The sequence below is a fragment of the Heterocephalus glaber genome, unplaced genomic scaffold, assembly GCF_053883595.1.
Source record: "Heterocephalus glaber isolate CG9 unplaced genomic scaffold, H.glaber_assembly_v1.0 deba00001126, whole genome shotgun sequence".
NCBI lineage: Eukaryota > Metazoa > Chordata > Mammalia > Rodentia > Bathyergidae > Heterocephalus > Heterocephalus glaber.
Window position 1 is genome coordinate 336062 of NW_028258199.1, and position 13587 is coordinate 349648.

The 13587-nt window shown below is 34.4% G+C and overlaps 1 pseudogene; it reads left to right on the top strand.

Moving 5' to 3' along the window:
• The first annotated feature begins 4175 nt into the window (after positions 1–4175).
• LOC101696782 (vomeronasal type-2 receptor 116-like) lies at positions 4176–8470 on the top strand (annotated as a pseudogene).
• The last annotated feature ends 5117 nt before the right edge of the window (positions 8471–13587 follow it).

Genomic DNA, 13587 nt, shown 5'->3' on the forward strand with positions numbered 1-13587 from the left:
AAATAGACTGGCAGAATGGATTAAGAAGCAAAATCCAACAATATGCTGCATACAAGGGGCATGCTTAATTAAAAAAGAAATTCATAGACTGAAAGTAAAAGCATGGAAAACAGTTCTCCATGTGACAGGAACCCAGGACAAAAGCAAGGGTAGCAATCTTATTTTCAGACAAAGTACATTTCAAACCAAAACTAATTAAGAGAGACAAAGAAGGTCTCTACATCCTTGTAAAGGGAACAATCAAAAAGGAAGAGATAACAATCCCAAATATATATGCACAAAATACTAGTGCACCCAACTATATAAAACAAATATTAATGGGCATGAAAGACCAAACAAGAACTAATAAAATTGTAGTGGGGGACCTCAGTACTCCACTATCACAAACAGAGAGAATATCTAGGCAGAAAATCAACAACAAAATAATAGAACTGAACCAAACTTTTGAACAAATGAACTTAATTGATGTTTACAGAGTATTTCACACCACAAAATCAGAATACACTTTCTATTCAGCTGCACATGGGCCCTTCTCCAAAATAGACCACATTCAAGCTCAGAGAATATGTTTAAGTAAATACAAAGTAAGTGAAATTATCCCCTGAATATTATTAGACCATAGTGCAATTAAACTGGAGATCAATAGCATAAGAAACCGCAAGAACTTCAGAAACATATGGAAATTGAATAACACTCTCCTGAACAACCAATGTGTCACAGAGGAAATTAAACAAGAAACTATACAGTTTCTACAATTAAATGTTAATGCCAATACAATATACAGGAACATTTGAGACACAATGAAAACAATTCTATGAGGGAAATTCATAGCAGTGAATGCCCATGCTAGGAAAACAGAGTGAGCTCAAATAAACAATGTAATTCTGAACCTCAAGCTCCTAGAAAAATAAGACCAAGACAAACCCAAAGCTCATACAAGGGAGGAAGTTATAAAGATCAGAGCAGAAACCAGTGCAATGGAGACTGAGAATGATAGAAAGAAAATCAATGAATTGAAGAGTTGGTTATTGAAAAGAATGAGTAAAATTGGCAAAACCTTCACGAAACATCAAAAAAAGGAAAGAAAAGGCTCAAATCCATGCAATTAGGAATGAAAAGGGTGAGATCACAACACATTCAGTAGAAATCCAGAGGATCATCAATATCTGCTTTGAGAACCTGTACTCCAATAAAATTGAAAACAGAAGAAATAGACAGATTCCTAGATACATATCAATTATCAAAGCTGAACAAAGAAGATATAAAAATTCTAAACACTCCAATTTCAATCAGTGAAATTGAAAAATATATAAATTTACCATCAAAGAAATTCCCAGGTCCTGATGGCTTCACTTCTGAATTCTGCAAGAAGTTTAGGGAAAAGCTAATGCCACTATTTCTCAAACTCTTTAATGAAATTGAAAGGGAAGCAATACCCCCAAATTCATTCCTGGAAGCAGCCTATACTTTGATTATTAAAGCAGAGAAAGACCCACACAGAAAAGAGAACTACAGGCCAATCTCCCTAATGAACATAGATGCAAGAATCCTCAATCACATACTGGCAAACAAAATACAGAAGATTATCAAGAAAATCATACACCCTGACCAATTTGGATTCATCCCAGGGATGTAAAAATGGTTCAACATATGTAAATCAATAAATGTAATACACTATATTAATAGAGCCAAGGACAAAGACCATATGATCATCTCAATATGCGGGAAAAGCATTCAACATAATCCAACACCCATTCATCATAAAAACACTACAGAAAATTGTAATAGATGGTCTTTATCTCAATCTAATAAAGGCTATCTATGAAAAACCAACAGTGAACATCATAATAAGTGGTTAAAAACTGAAAGCTTTCTTGATAAAATCTAGAACAAGATAAGGATATCCACAGACTTCTGTTCAATATAGTTTTGGAGACATTATCCACAGCAATTAGACAAAAAAAAAGAAATAAAAGGAATAAAGATAGGAAAGGAAGAAATCACACTGTCTTATTTGCTGATGACATGATACTCTACATAGAAGAACCAAAAAACTCTGCTAAAAACCTTCTAGACTTAATTGGAAGATGCAAAAGAGTACCTAGACACAAGATCAACAGTCGAAAATCAATAGCCTTCTTGTACACAAATAATAGACTCACTGAGAGAGAAATTGGGGAAACAATTCCTTTCACAATAGCATCCAAAAAACTGAAATAACTAGGAATCAATCTAACGAAGCAAGTAAAAAACCTCTATCTTGAAAACTGCATCACTCTCAAAAGAGATTGAAGAGGATATCAGAAAATGTAAAGACATTCCTTGCTCCTGGGTAGGAAAAACCAATATAGTACAACTGGCCACACTTCTAAAATTGCTATATAGATTCAATGCAATCACAATTTAAATCCGAAAAATATATTTCACAGAACTAGAAAAAACAATCCAAAAATTCATTTGGAACCAGAAGAGACCTAGAATACCAAAAGCAATTCTAGGTAACAGAGACATGCCTGGGGGTATCACAATACCCAACTTTAAACTATACCACAAAGCCACTGTGATAAAAACAGCATGGTACTGTTAAAGAAATAAACCTGGAGATCAGTGGAATAGAATAGAAGATGCAGAAACAATTCCAAACATACTCAGCCATCTCATCTTTGATAAAGGAGCCAACCACCCTCACTGGAGGGAAGATAGCCTCTTTAATAAATCATGCTAGAAAAACTGGATTTCAACCTGCAACAGATTAAAACTAGAACTATATCTTTCCCCATGCACTAAATTAAAATCAAAATGGATCAAAGATCTAAATATTAAAACAAGAACACTAAACTTGCTGGAAGATGGGTTAGGTAGAACTCGATGACATTAGCATAAGAAAAGACTTCATGAACAAAATCTCAGTAGCATGGGAACTAGCACAGAGAATCAATAACTGGGATCTCATCTTATTAAAAAGCTTCTTCACTGCAAGAGAAACCACCAAAAAAGCTAAGAGACAGCCCATAATGTGGGAAAAATTTTTACTAGCTGAACCTTAGACAAAGGACTACTATCTAGAATATAAAAAGAACTTAAAAAAATCAGACCCCCCAAATTTAAAGACCCAATTAAAAAATGGGCTTTTGAAATGAACAGGCATTTCTTGAAAAAAGAAGTAAAAGGAGGACATAAACATATGAAAAAATGTTCAATAATCACTGGTCATTCAAGAGATGCAGATGAAAACAACACTGAGATTCCATCTCACACCAGAAAGAATGGCTGGTATCATGAAATCAACCAATAACAAATGCTGGTGGTGTTGTCAGGGGGAATGGAACCCTTCTTGATTGCTGGTGGGAATGCAGACTGGTGCAACCACTGTGGTGATGAATATGGAGATACTCAAATAACTAGGATTAGAGGTCCTATTTGACCTAGCTGTTTCCCTGCTGGGTATCTTCCCAATATAATTATACCACAGTGATATATGTGCACCCATGTTCACAGCCGCACAGTTTGTAATAGTTAAAACTTGAAAATAGCCCAACTCCCCATCACCTGGAAACTGGATAAAGAAAATGTGTTTTATTTTATAAAATGGAGTACTACTCAGACATAAAAAATGAGAAACTAGAGACATTTATAGCTAAATGGAGCACATTGAGGTGATACTCTTAAGTGAAATAAATAGGACACACGTGTAAATACAGACTAGTTTCTCTGGTGTGAGAAACTTAAGGTGTAAATAAGAATCAAAATGTATAATAGATAATATGAAACAGGGAGGAAAGGTCTAAAGGGGAGGAGGAATCGTGAGGAGTAGGGGAAAGGAGAAAATTGAGAAAAGGAAAAAATGGAAACCAAGTCTTTGTAAATAGAGAGGAGTGGAAGGGTTGAAGAGAGGGCAGAGAAATGAGGAAAAAATAAGAAACCAGATATATCATGTAAAGTTACACATTTCTAATGATGAATATCATCACATTATATACCTAAAGTGTACTAAAAAACTTAATAAAAAAACACACTCACTGACCCTTGAACATTCTTTGATTCATTTTTCTGGAATCATCAAAAGCACTAATTTCACAATACCCCATTCCTGAATAATTTAGCTTTTTAAATTCCATCTTATTTATAGATTTCAATACACATAGTTCAGCAGTAATGAGTGTCAGTATAATGATATGACTGAGGTTCAGTAAGTGATGCTATATATATAATATTTTGGAATAGCACTTTATTTAGCTTTTCTTTGAGGCAAGATTTCTCAATGTAGTACAGGCTACCCTTGAACTCACTGTATAGCCTAGGCTGGCCTAAAGCTCACCACGATCCTCCTGTCTCAGTCTCCTGAGTGCTGTGATTATAGGCATGTGACACCATGCCCAATAAGAATAATGTTTTAAACTTCACTGAAGAAGTAATATTAACATTATATCTGATGAATAAGTAAATAAAAATTCTTATGAAGTTCAACAGAAGTGTCAAAATGGCACATTCCCACTTATATAATACTCAAGGGAACTAAGCTTCAGTGTTCAATGTTATGAAAATACTCAATGTGGGAGGGTACTTGAGACATGAAATAGAGACGGTACAGAAAGCCAATACTGAAGATTTTCTGTATCATAATTACCCCTTTGTAAATACTTGCATTTATCATATGAAATCATGACAGGTTGGAATCATATCTCTGCTTAGCCTTTTCCATATTTTTGATCACTGATATATGATTTATTTTCACCTCACTGTATGATATCAATATTTTGAATATGTGCCAAAATTAATATTATCTTGTACCTTATAGTTAATTTGCATCCTATATATACAAAATATACATATATATTTCTATAATATATATTTTTATACTTATTTGGTATATAGTAGTTTCATTGTATGTACCACGTGCACATTTAAAAAGTGTACCAAGAAATAATTATTTTGTTTTAATAAGTAACATTCTCAAAATGATTACTAGAAAAGAAATTAGGAGAAATTACAAGCAGTTGAAACTGAAAATACCATTCATTAAATCTAAGTTAAAGCTAAAATTATCTGATGAGACATATATATGTATGTATTTTACATATGTGTTTACGCAAAGCTAAGCTGAAATTCTGCATCTGAAATATTCAACACCAACAAGAAATCAAAAAGAAAAGGAAACAATGAAATTGGAAGATAGGAAATAAAGGAAATAGAAGAACATAAATGTCATAAAAATTAAAGTTGATTTTGGTAACAAAATACAATTGATAGCTCTTATAAAATTGACCACAAAGAGATCAATTGCGAAACCAAATATACAAACTCTGAAAATAGACACATCTGAAAATAATACAAAACATTTTATAAGAAAATATAAATAGCTCCACATCAATGTAGTTAGAAATCTTTGTAAACTTCATGAATTTACACATAAATACTGAACAAAGTTTTTCAAAATAACACATCTACTAAAACATTGAATTTATATGCCATTTTTTTCTCACAATTTTTATGTTGATTCAGAGTTTAACTGGTGAACTTTACAAATGTTCAAGAGAGTGCCATTGCTAAATTACTCAAACTCCTTCAGATAAACAGGGAAGGGGGAAATCAATGCATTTTACGAGCAAGCTTGAACTGTGCTACTCATGCATGACAACAGAAAATCAAACATCACAAGCAACTTTTCTCTTTTTTGTTTGGTTTGTTTGTTTATTTGTTTCAGACAGGGTCATGCCATGTAGTTCAGACTGGTCATGAATTCACTATGTAGCCCAGGCTGTCCTGGAACTTGCAAGGATCCTCCTACCTCCTCCTAATTGCTGAGATTACAGGTGTGCATGCCCACACCCAGCTTGTAACTTTCTTTCTTCCATCAAAATCACATTTCCTGTTCCTATTTGTGCTATAGTTTAAGGAGGCTACATGAAGGCCAAATTTTGCTTACTTGATGTAATTCAGGGCACTAGATTCTAGAAAAAAACATTAAAAATGTCAATAAATGAAGTAATAGATAAAGAAATTGAATGCTTATCTACAATTTATAAAAAAATGGCAACAAATTATATTAAATCAGAAATAGAAGGAAACTTTGTTAATGCTACAAAAATGTTTACAGAATCCTTCAATGTTAAAAACAAACATGAGGCAGGAGGTCTTCATTTTACATCTATCTCATGGTATGGTAGAGATGCCAGCCAATTCAATAAGGTCAGGAAAAGAAATAAAAGTAGCATATATTGGGAAGGAAAAAAAATAGCAGTGTTAATTTGGAATGATAAAGGTGTACAAGGATAAAGTCCAGGTAAATTAATCATCAATGGAACTGATTGGTGATTGAATATCAGGAAATGTTCAAACAACACTTTGTTCACCCCATTCATAATTCAGAGCATGAATTTTAATAGACATTATATCATAACTATGCAATATTTAGAAATAAATTGTAAAGTTTTCAAAAGTTTCTAACAACACATATGTAACAGGAAATCATTACAAACAACCTGAAATGAGTTGTTAGATAAAGATTTCTGAATCAAAAGGGTCAAGAATAATACGTTAATACTTTACACTGTTCTACTTATCCCATTCAATCGCAATGAAAATCCCACTATGTTGTGAGACCTAAATAATTTTATTTTAAAATTTGACTCTATCTTAGAATAAGGCAGTAAAGTGGCCTAGACATAAATTTTATTTTATTAAAGTCAACTATTTCCCTAGTCTCTTTTGTGTCTGTAAAATAATGATAAAATGTCCTTGTTCTGAGACAACAGATAAAAAAAAGACACAGCTCTTAACTCAATCTTCTGTTTGTCCAAAAAACAGATGCTCCCAGGCCCATTATCTATGTGTTGACCATAAACATTCTGTCAATGAGCTGATTGTTCTTTTTTTATAAAATCTATATATAGCCGCCCCTCAACCCCCCCATACACCCCATATTTGTTAAATATCAACCAATCATATAACTGTTAAATAAAAACTCTCCAAACCTTATTATAGCCACAATAAAAACCCTGTTGATTTAAAATTCGGGGCTCTCAATCTTGATCTATTGTGCCGGTGACAGTTGTGAGTCCCTGCTCGAGCTTAAATAAACGACCCTCGTGTGTTTACATCAAAATCGACTCCTTGATGGTCTTTAGAGACTTCGCGATCTGGACACAACATTGTTTTGTGGTAAAAGCTGCAAATACTCACAGAACTTACTGTAATTCATAGAGTGTTATGGCACATATTATTTCCCTGAAAATTAAAAACTACAGCTCATGGTGGTTTCCCAGTGAGTGCTCCCTCATTGAATGAATACATATCATATTGCTTTCACTTTTTTTAGTTTTGGCAGGTAAATCTTTAAAGGTTTGAGAGAATGGAAAAATTTTCTCAAGAACATGTCATAAAAATAAAAAGAATCAATATTAGTACCGTTTACTGCACTGTAATGAAGAAAATCAGTATTGATTTGGAACTTTGGGGTCTATAACAACACAAGAGGATAAGTATGACTCAACTATGCCAGTGTGCTACTTTGGGTGGAGGGTATGAAAAAAGGGAATTACTAAACCTACACTGAGAAAAATTTGCATTTTTTGCTAGATATAAAGTGTGAAGTGTCCAGTTTATCAGTATGCCAACACTCAGTGAAATCGCTGCCTGCAATAATCTGGTGACTTTTCTGGCTCATGAAGACCCCTTGGGGAAGGCTCTGTCTGACTGGCACTGCTCTGAGTCTCACTATTCTCACAGCCACTGTTCTTGGGCTCGTTGTGAAGCATGGAGACACTCCCATCACTAGGCCAGCAACCGGGCTCTCAGTTACAACTTGCTCCTTTCCTCACCTTCTGTTTTCTCTGCTCCTTACTCTTCATTGGCCACCCCAACACAGCAACCTGCATCCTCCAGTAGAGAACATTTGGATCTGTGTGCACTGTGGCTGTTTCCACGGTCTTGGCCAAAACCATTACTGTGGTGCTAGCCTTTAAGGTCACTTCTCCAGGCAGAAGGATGAGGCAGTTGCTGGTATTAGGAACACCTAACTACATCATCCTCATATGCTCCATCATCCAACTCACTCACTGTAAAGACTGGATGGCAAGAAATCCACCCTTTATTGCCATGAGTGCACATTCTGAATATGGCCACATCATCATCATGTGTAACAAGGGCTCACTTCCTTCTACTGTGTCCTGGGATGCCTGGGCTCCCTGACCTTGGTGAGATTCACTGTGGCTTTTCTGGCCAGGAACCTGCATGACACATTCAATGAAGCCAAGTTCCTGACCTTCAGCCTGCTGGTGTTCTGCAATGCGTGGGTCACCTTCCTGTGTACCTCAGCACCAGGGGGAAGGTCATGGTGGCCATGGAGGTCTTCTCCATTTTGGCCTCTAGTGCAGGGCTGCTGGGCTGCATCTTTACCCCTAAGTCCTACAGTATTTTCTTAAGACCAGTGAGAAATTTTCTGCATGGGCTCAGAGATGAAACACAATGACAGAACCTTTTTAAAATAAAAAAAATGTGTTTTTCTCAAAATATGTAATTAGGCTGGAGCAAAATCTATACTATTATTTTCAGTTACAAATTACATTACAGCGTGGAATTTACTTCCATTATCAAGGGTCTCATTTCTTTCAAAGAGTCACTAACAATTGTTAACAATAACTTTTTCTTTTTCTTTATTTTGGTACTGGGGATCGAACTTGGGTCCTTGTGCTTGTGCAGCAGGCAGCGAAACCACTGAGCTAAATCTCCAGCCAACTTTTTCATTTTGAATAGTAGTCTGAAATTTTTTTGTTCCTCTCATAAAATCATTAATAAATCCTTGTATTTTTGCTTGTTTCATTTCTGTTACACTTTTCATCTTGTGCAACAGTTGACCTCCTTGATTATTTTTACTCACTGTTAATATGGTAACTTTTGTCTGTAGGTCAGCATATTTCTGAATTCCCTCATGTATTTCATTAAATTTTTCCACTTCAAGAATGACCATGCCTTAACTATGCTGTTTATATTTTATTTTGATAAATGGTTTTGTATTTCCTTGCTCACCCATGCCTGAAAATTCTTCTGAAGCTATTTTTGCAGAAATTCTCTTTCTTGTTGTCTGTAGAATCCTAGGATTGTCTGATCACCTGTGATAACAAATAGTCTTGAATTTAAAATGGCACCGAATTGAATTTACGGGTTAAATTGAATTTATGTGTTAAATGTAGAGATGATTAGTGTTCTGTCAGTTAAATATTTCTACTTATCTTGTTTAAACATTCTTTTTCAATGTGAAATATGTCCATATGTCTGTTTGTTTTGTATTTACTACATATACACATAAATATCATGTGGAATATTTTTCTTCTATTTACTTTTGCATAATTTTAGTATTTGTTGATAATGTAAACATAGTTTTATCTATAAAATATGTACTAAATATTTTGTAAGGAAAGAGGTGCTTGTTGAATCAGATGGTCAAATTTTTTATCTCTATAATTGTCCTTGTTGAATCTCTTGGATTTGTAGTCCATGTGATATGGTAATAATATATTTTTCTTCTTTATTCTATTGATGTAGGTTTTTTATGCTTTTCCTTACATTGCTAATATGGTGCTTTATTTCAAAAATGACCAAAGACTTCTTTCTATTACTTATATTTTCAGTGATCAATACAAGGATTTACATCAATTATTATATGTTTATTATTTTTGAGTCTATACTTTAGAACATATAAAAATGGGTTTGTAGATTTCTAAATTACTCTTAATTTGTAACCAATATGTGGTGAGACTAATTTGAGTTTGAATTAAATTCATAATTTTGTCAGTACTCATAAAGATTAGAAATTCAATTAATAATACATAGTACTTATCAGGAAAAAATTAATATTTCATGATGTACTGAACTTTTCTAAGACTATTTTGAATATATTTAAATTTAGAATGTTTGCAAATATTTTAAATGAATTAGTAGATGTTATTTCTTTGTAGTGCCATCCTTGCTGGATTTTTAAGTTTATAAATGCAATAAAATATATTTCATAAGTTGAACATTTTTTCATATGTTATTTTCTGTTTCTACTTCTTTGCCTAAGTGAAGAGAGGAACTAAATGGAGACATGGACTGGTGGACAGAAGGATAGGTAGATGGGTGGAAGAGTGTTAAAGGCAAAATATTGGGAGGAGTACAAGGAAAAAAATGAATGGAAGGTGGAGGGAAGGCAAGCACATGAAATAAAACAGAGAAGTGGAGAATTTTTAAATTTTTGTATAGGTTTTAAAGCTTTTAATTATTTTCTATCTAAACTTTAATACAGTTGACATTTAAAAATATTTAAAACTGGCCTATTTGACCTAAACCTACAGAAGCATAATTTTCTTTGTTAGCTGCTAAATCTTGCAGACCTCTCAAGTTTGGCCCTGGTCTGACTGACTCATTTGTGGAAAATAAGTTTCATGTTACCCAGAAATTTATCTTCCACTCTCTTCCTCATCTTTGTTTTCTTTTTGTCAAAAGTTAAGGCCACTGTTTGCATTAAATTAAATATTTAATTGTGTTTTTCTCATCACATTTGGTCTAAGGAGAAAAAGGCAAAGGAAATTCATATTTCTAATCAATATACTTTTAATATGGCTGGGAACCAATCAGAATGAGTTGTACAAAACCAACTATGTGTGTATGAATCTGTGGCACACTAATCATCAGAGTGCTGGAGAATCCTACCAGGAGGTCACATCCTTGAACATTTCTTGACCACATTGGATGATTCCGGCCAAGAGAACAGACTTCTCCATCTGTTGGCCATAGAGATAATTTTAGGAAACATTCTAGGTCCCTCCTTACTTGGGAATTGCTTGTGAAGAACTCATCTCCATCCACTTTCCTCTGCCTGAGCCACAGGCAGAGCTGACCAAGAAGGAAGAAGTGAAATTCAGTTTTGTCCACTATTGCAGATGCTTCAGTTCTGAAGACCCAAATCATCCTCTGAGATTGGCCCCTCCAAACCCCAGCCTCTGTACTTTCAGACTGTTAAACAGAGGGGCCCTCTTCTCTTCCATGGAGCAAATTCAAACTTTGGCTCTTGCTGCTCATAAAGCATATGTTCATCAATGCCTGGATGTACATGACTCCATTGACAGATTGCTGCCATGCTGAGGCAAGAGGATCACATGTTGGAGACCAGCATGGGCAACTAAGTGAAACCTTGTCTCAAATTAAAAGAAAATTGGTGCTGGGGTTATAGTTCCATGGTAGAGTGCCATCGAGTTTTACCTTAGGTACCTATAAATGTGACACATTTGTATCACCATTTTACATTTAAAGAAATGTAAAGTATACTTTTATTCATTAATTTTTCTTATAGTTCTACCTTTCCTCTTGACACTAAATCCTAGGATAAAGTGATGTGTGTGGTATATAGCTATTGTTCTCCAAATGCAAGAAGGAATTTTTTGGTTTTCGCTCAAATTTATTTATTCTTGGTTGGACACACAAGCACTTTTCCCCCCTCACTCATTCGAGAAGCTTAGACCTGGTACACTGTTCACACTTTAATGTTTCTTTGTGGACAACTTTAGTAATTTCTCTCCTTTCAGGTAAGACATTCAGACAATGTTGTTTCTTCTATCTCACATATACCTATTTCCATACCACTCTGTATACGGATTTCTACCGAGACTGGTACAGAATCCACTAAAGATTAGGTGGAACCTGTTGTGGGAATAGCAAGTCCCAAGGGGCAAGTGTGCTGTAAAATATCTTTCCAGTAAAGTCACATCTATGACCAGGCCACAATGTCAGTGTTGTGTGCCATGACCCTGAATGGCAGCAAGAATCATAAAATATAAAGCAAAGGAGCCTGGAAAAATTTCTTTGGCTCTGATGCACTAGGAAAGTAGTGTTTACTTCCTGCCATTTGTTAATAATCCTTATGAAGAGCAATGGTCCTCCATTCACACTTGTGTACATGAGACACTTATAAGCTACAGTTCTAATAAGGTTAATAATTAAATATACTGCATGATAGATAAAGGATGATAATGTGTCATAATATGAAGTAAGATTAACACAATTCTTTAAACCTATGGTATCTGAAAGAAAACAAACACACGAATGATTCTAATAATTGAGAATATGTTCATGTTTTTACATAAGGAATATTTAAACCTCAATATAAAGTTCTGCTTAGGCATTAGTTGCCTATTTCCAAATGAAGATGCCTGCATTTCTGAAAATGTAGTAACAGAGTAAAATTCATGAGTATAATAGGACATATGTCTCCTTCTGAATCTAAAATTTCTAAACATGTTCCATTTCGATGGCCCACACAAGGCCTGTTTGTCCTGGAATGTTTTCTTCTAGATGATTCCCACAATTGCTGTGAATGATTCATTTTGATCACCAAAAGAAAACGTCATCTATCAATCTCACCATCCCCTCCTTCTTACCCTCCTGCTCACTCCAGTTGCTCATTATGTACGTGAACTGTGATTGAAATACAGTGAATATTTAATTTAAAAGTTTATTAGCATAAAAGACACATGGTCATTAATCCATACTTGCTCTTTCTTTAAACAGTCTTGTGCTATCATTTATGTGACTATCTGAGCAGCTCTGGAAGTCATCTGCCCTCAGTGTCTTTACAAGATGTGATTAAAAAATACAATGAATGTTACTCCTTAGTGTCATCTGATGGAAATATAGGCTCAAAAAATTACTCTATGTTTTCAGAAGTCTTACTCACCAAACATGGCACCATTTCAACTCTGGCTCTCACCCAGAGTAAAAATAACCATGAAAGACAAAAATTTTTATTAGCCAGTGCAGAGCAGATAAAGACATTCATAAAAAAAAGGCCTTCCAGAACTGCTTCAGAAAGATGGAAGAACAATGCGGTGTCCCTCAGATGTGGTAGAGTCTATGGGGTAAAATTAATGGCAAAGTATCTTCTATTATAATTTGTTTTAATTTAAGCATTGACTACAGGTTTTTATCACACCATATTTATAAATCCAAATAAAATTTATGACACATATTCACATAATATATATGACACACACATATATAACACATTTTGTGTGTGTTTGTTATTTTTTAAATACAAGTGGGTTCTCAATATGGTTCTCAGAATACTCTTCAATTTATGAGCTCAAGTGATTCTCACATCTTAGACTCAGAAATACCTGAAATTACAGAAGTCCACAACCATGCCTATCACATTTAACCATATTTTACCAAGACTGCATATTCTTGTGTCCTTTAGTTTTTCTTCACATACACTAGTTAGAAAACCTGCTTGGGTTCCTTTCCCATGTCTACATCTTTCATAGCACTTGATTAGGATATTGACCCTAGAATAATTAGATGTACTATTCTCTCCATGATTTTGAATTGGAAGGATTCAAGTTCAAGGCCGCCCTTGGCAACTTAGACTTTACAAGAATTTTCCTCAAAATAAAGAAGGAAATTACAAAGGGGTAGGGATGTATTTCAGTCTGGAGTCCTTGGGATCAACCCCAAGTACTGCAAAAAAAATAGTTTCAAAAATCAAAGAAGAGACTAAGCAAACATAATAAAAATGCAATTAGATATTATTGGAGGAATAAAATATATCCAGAAGAA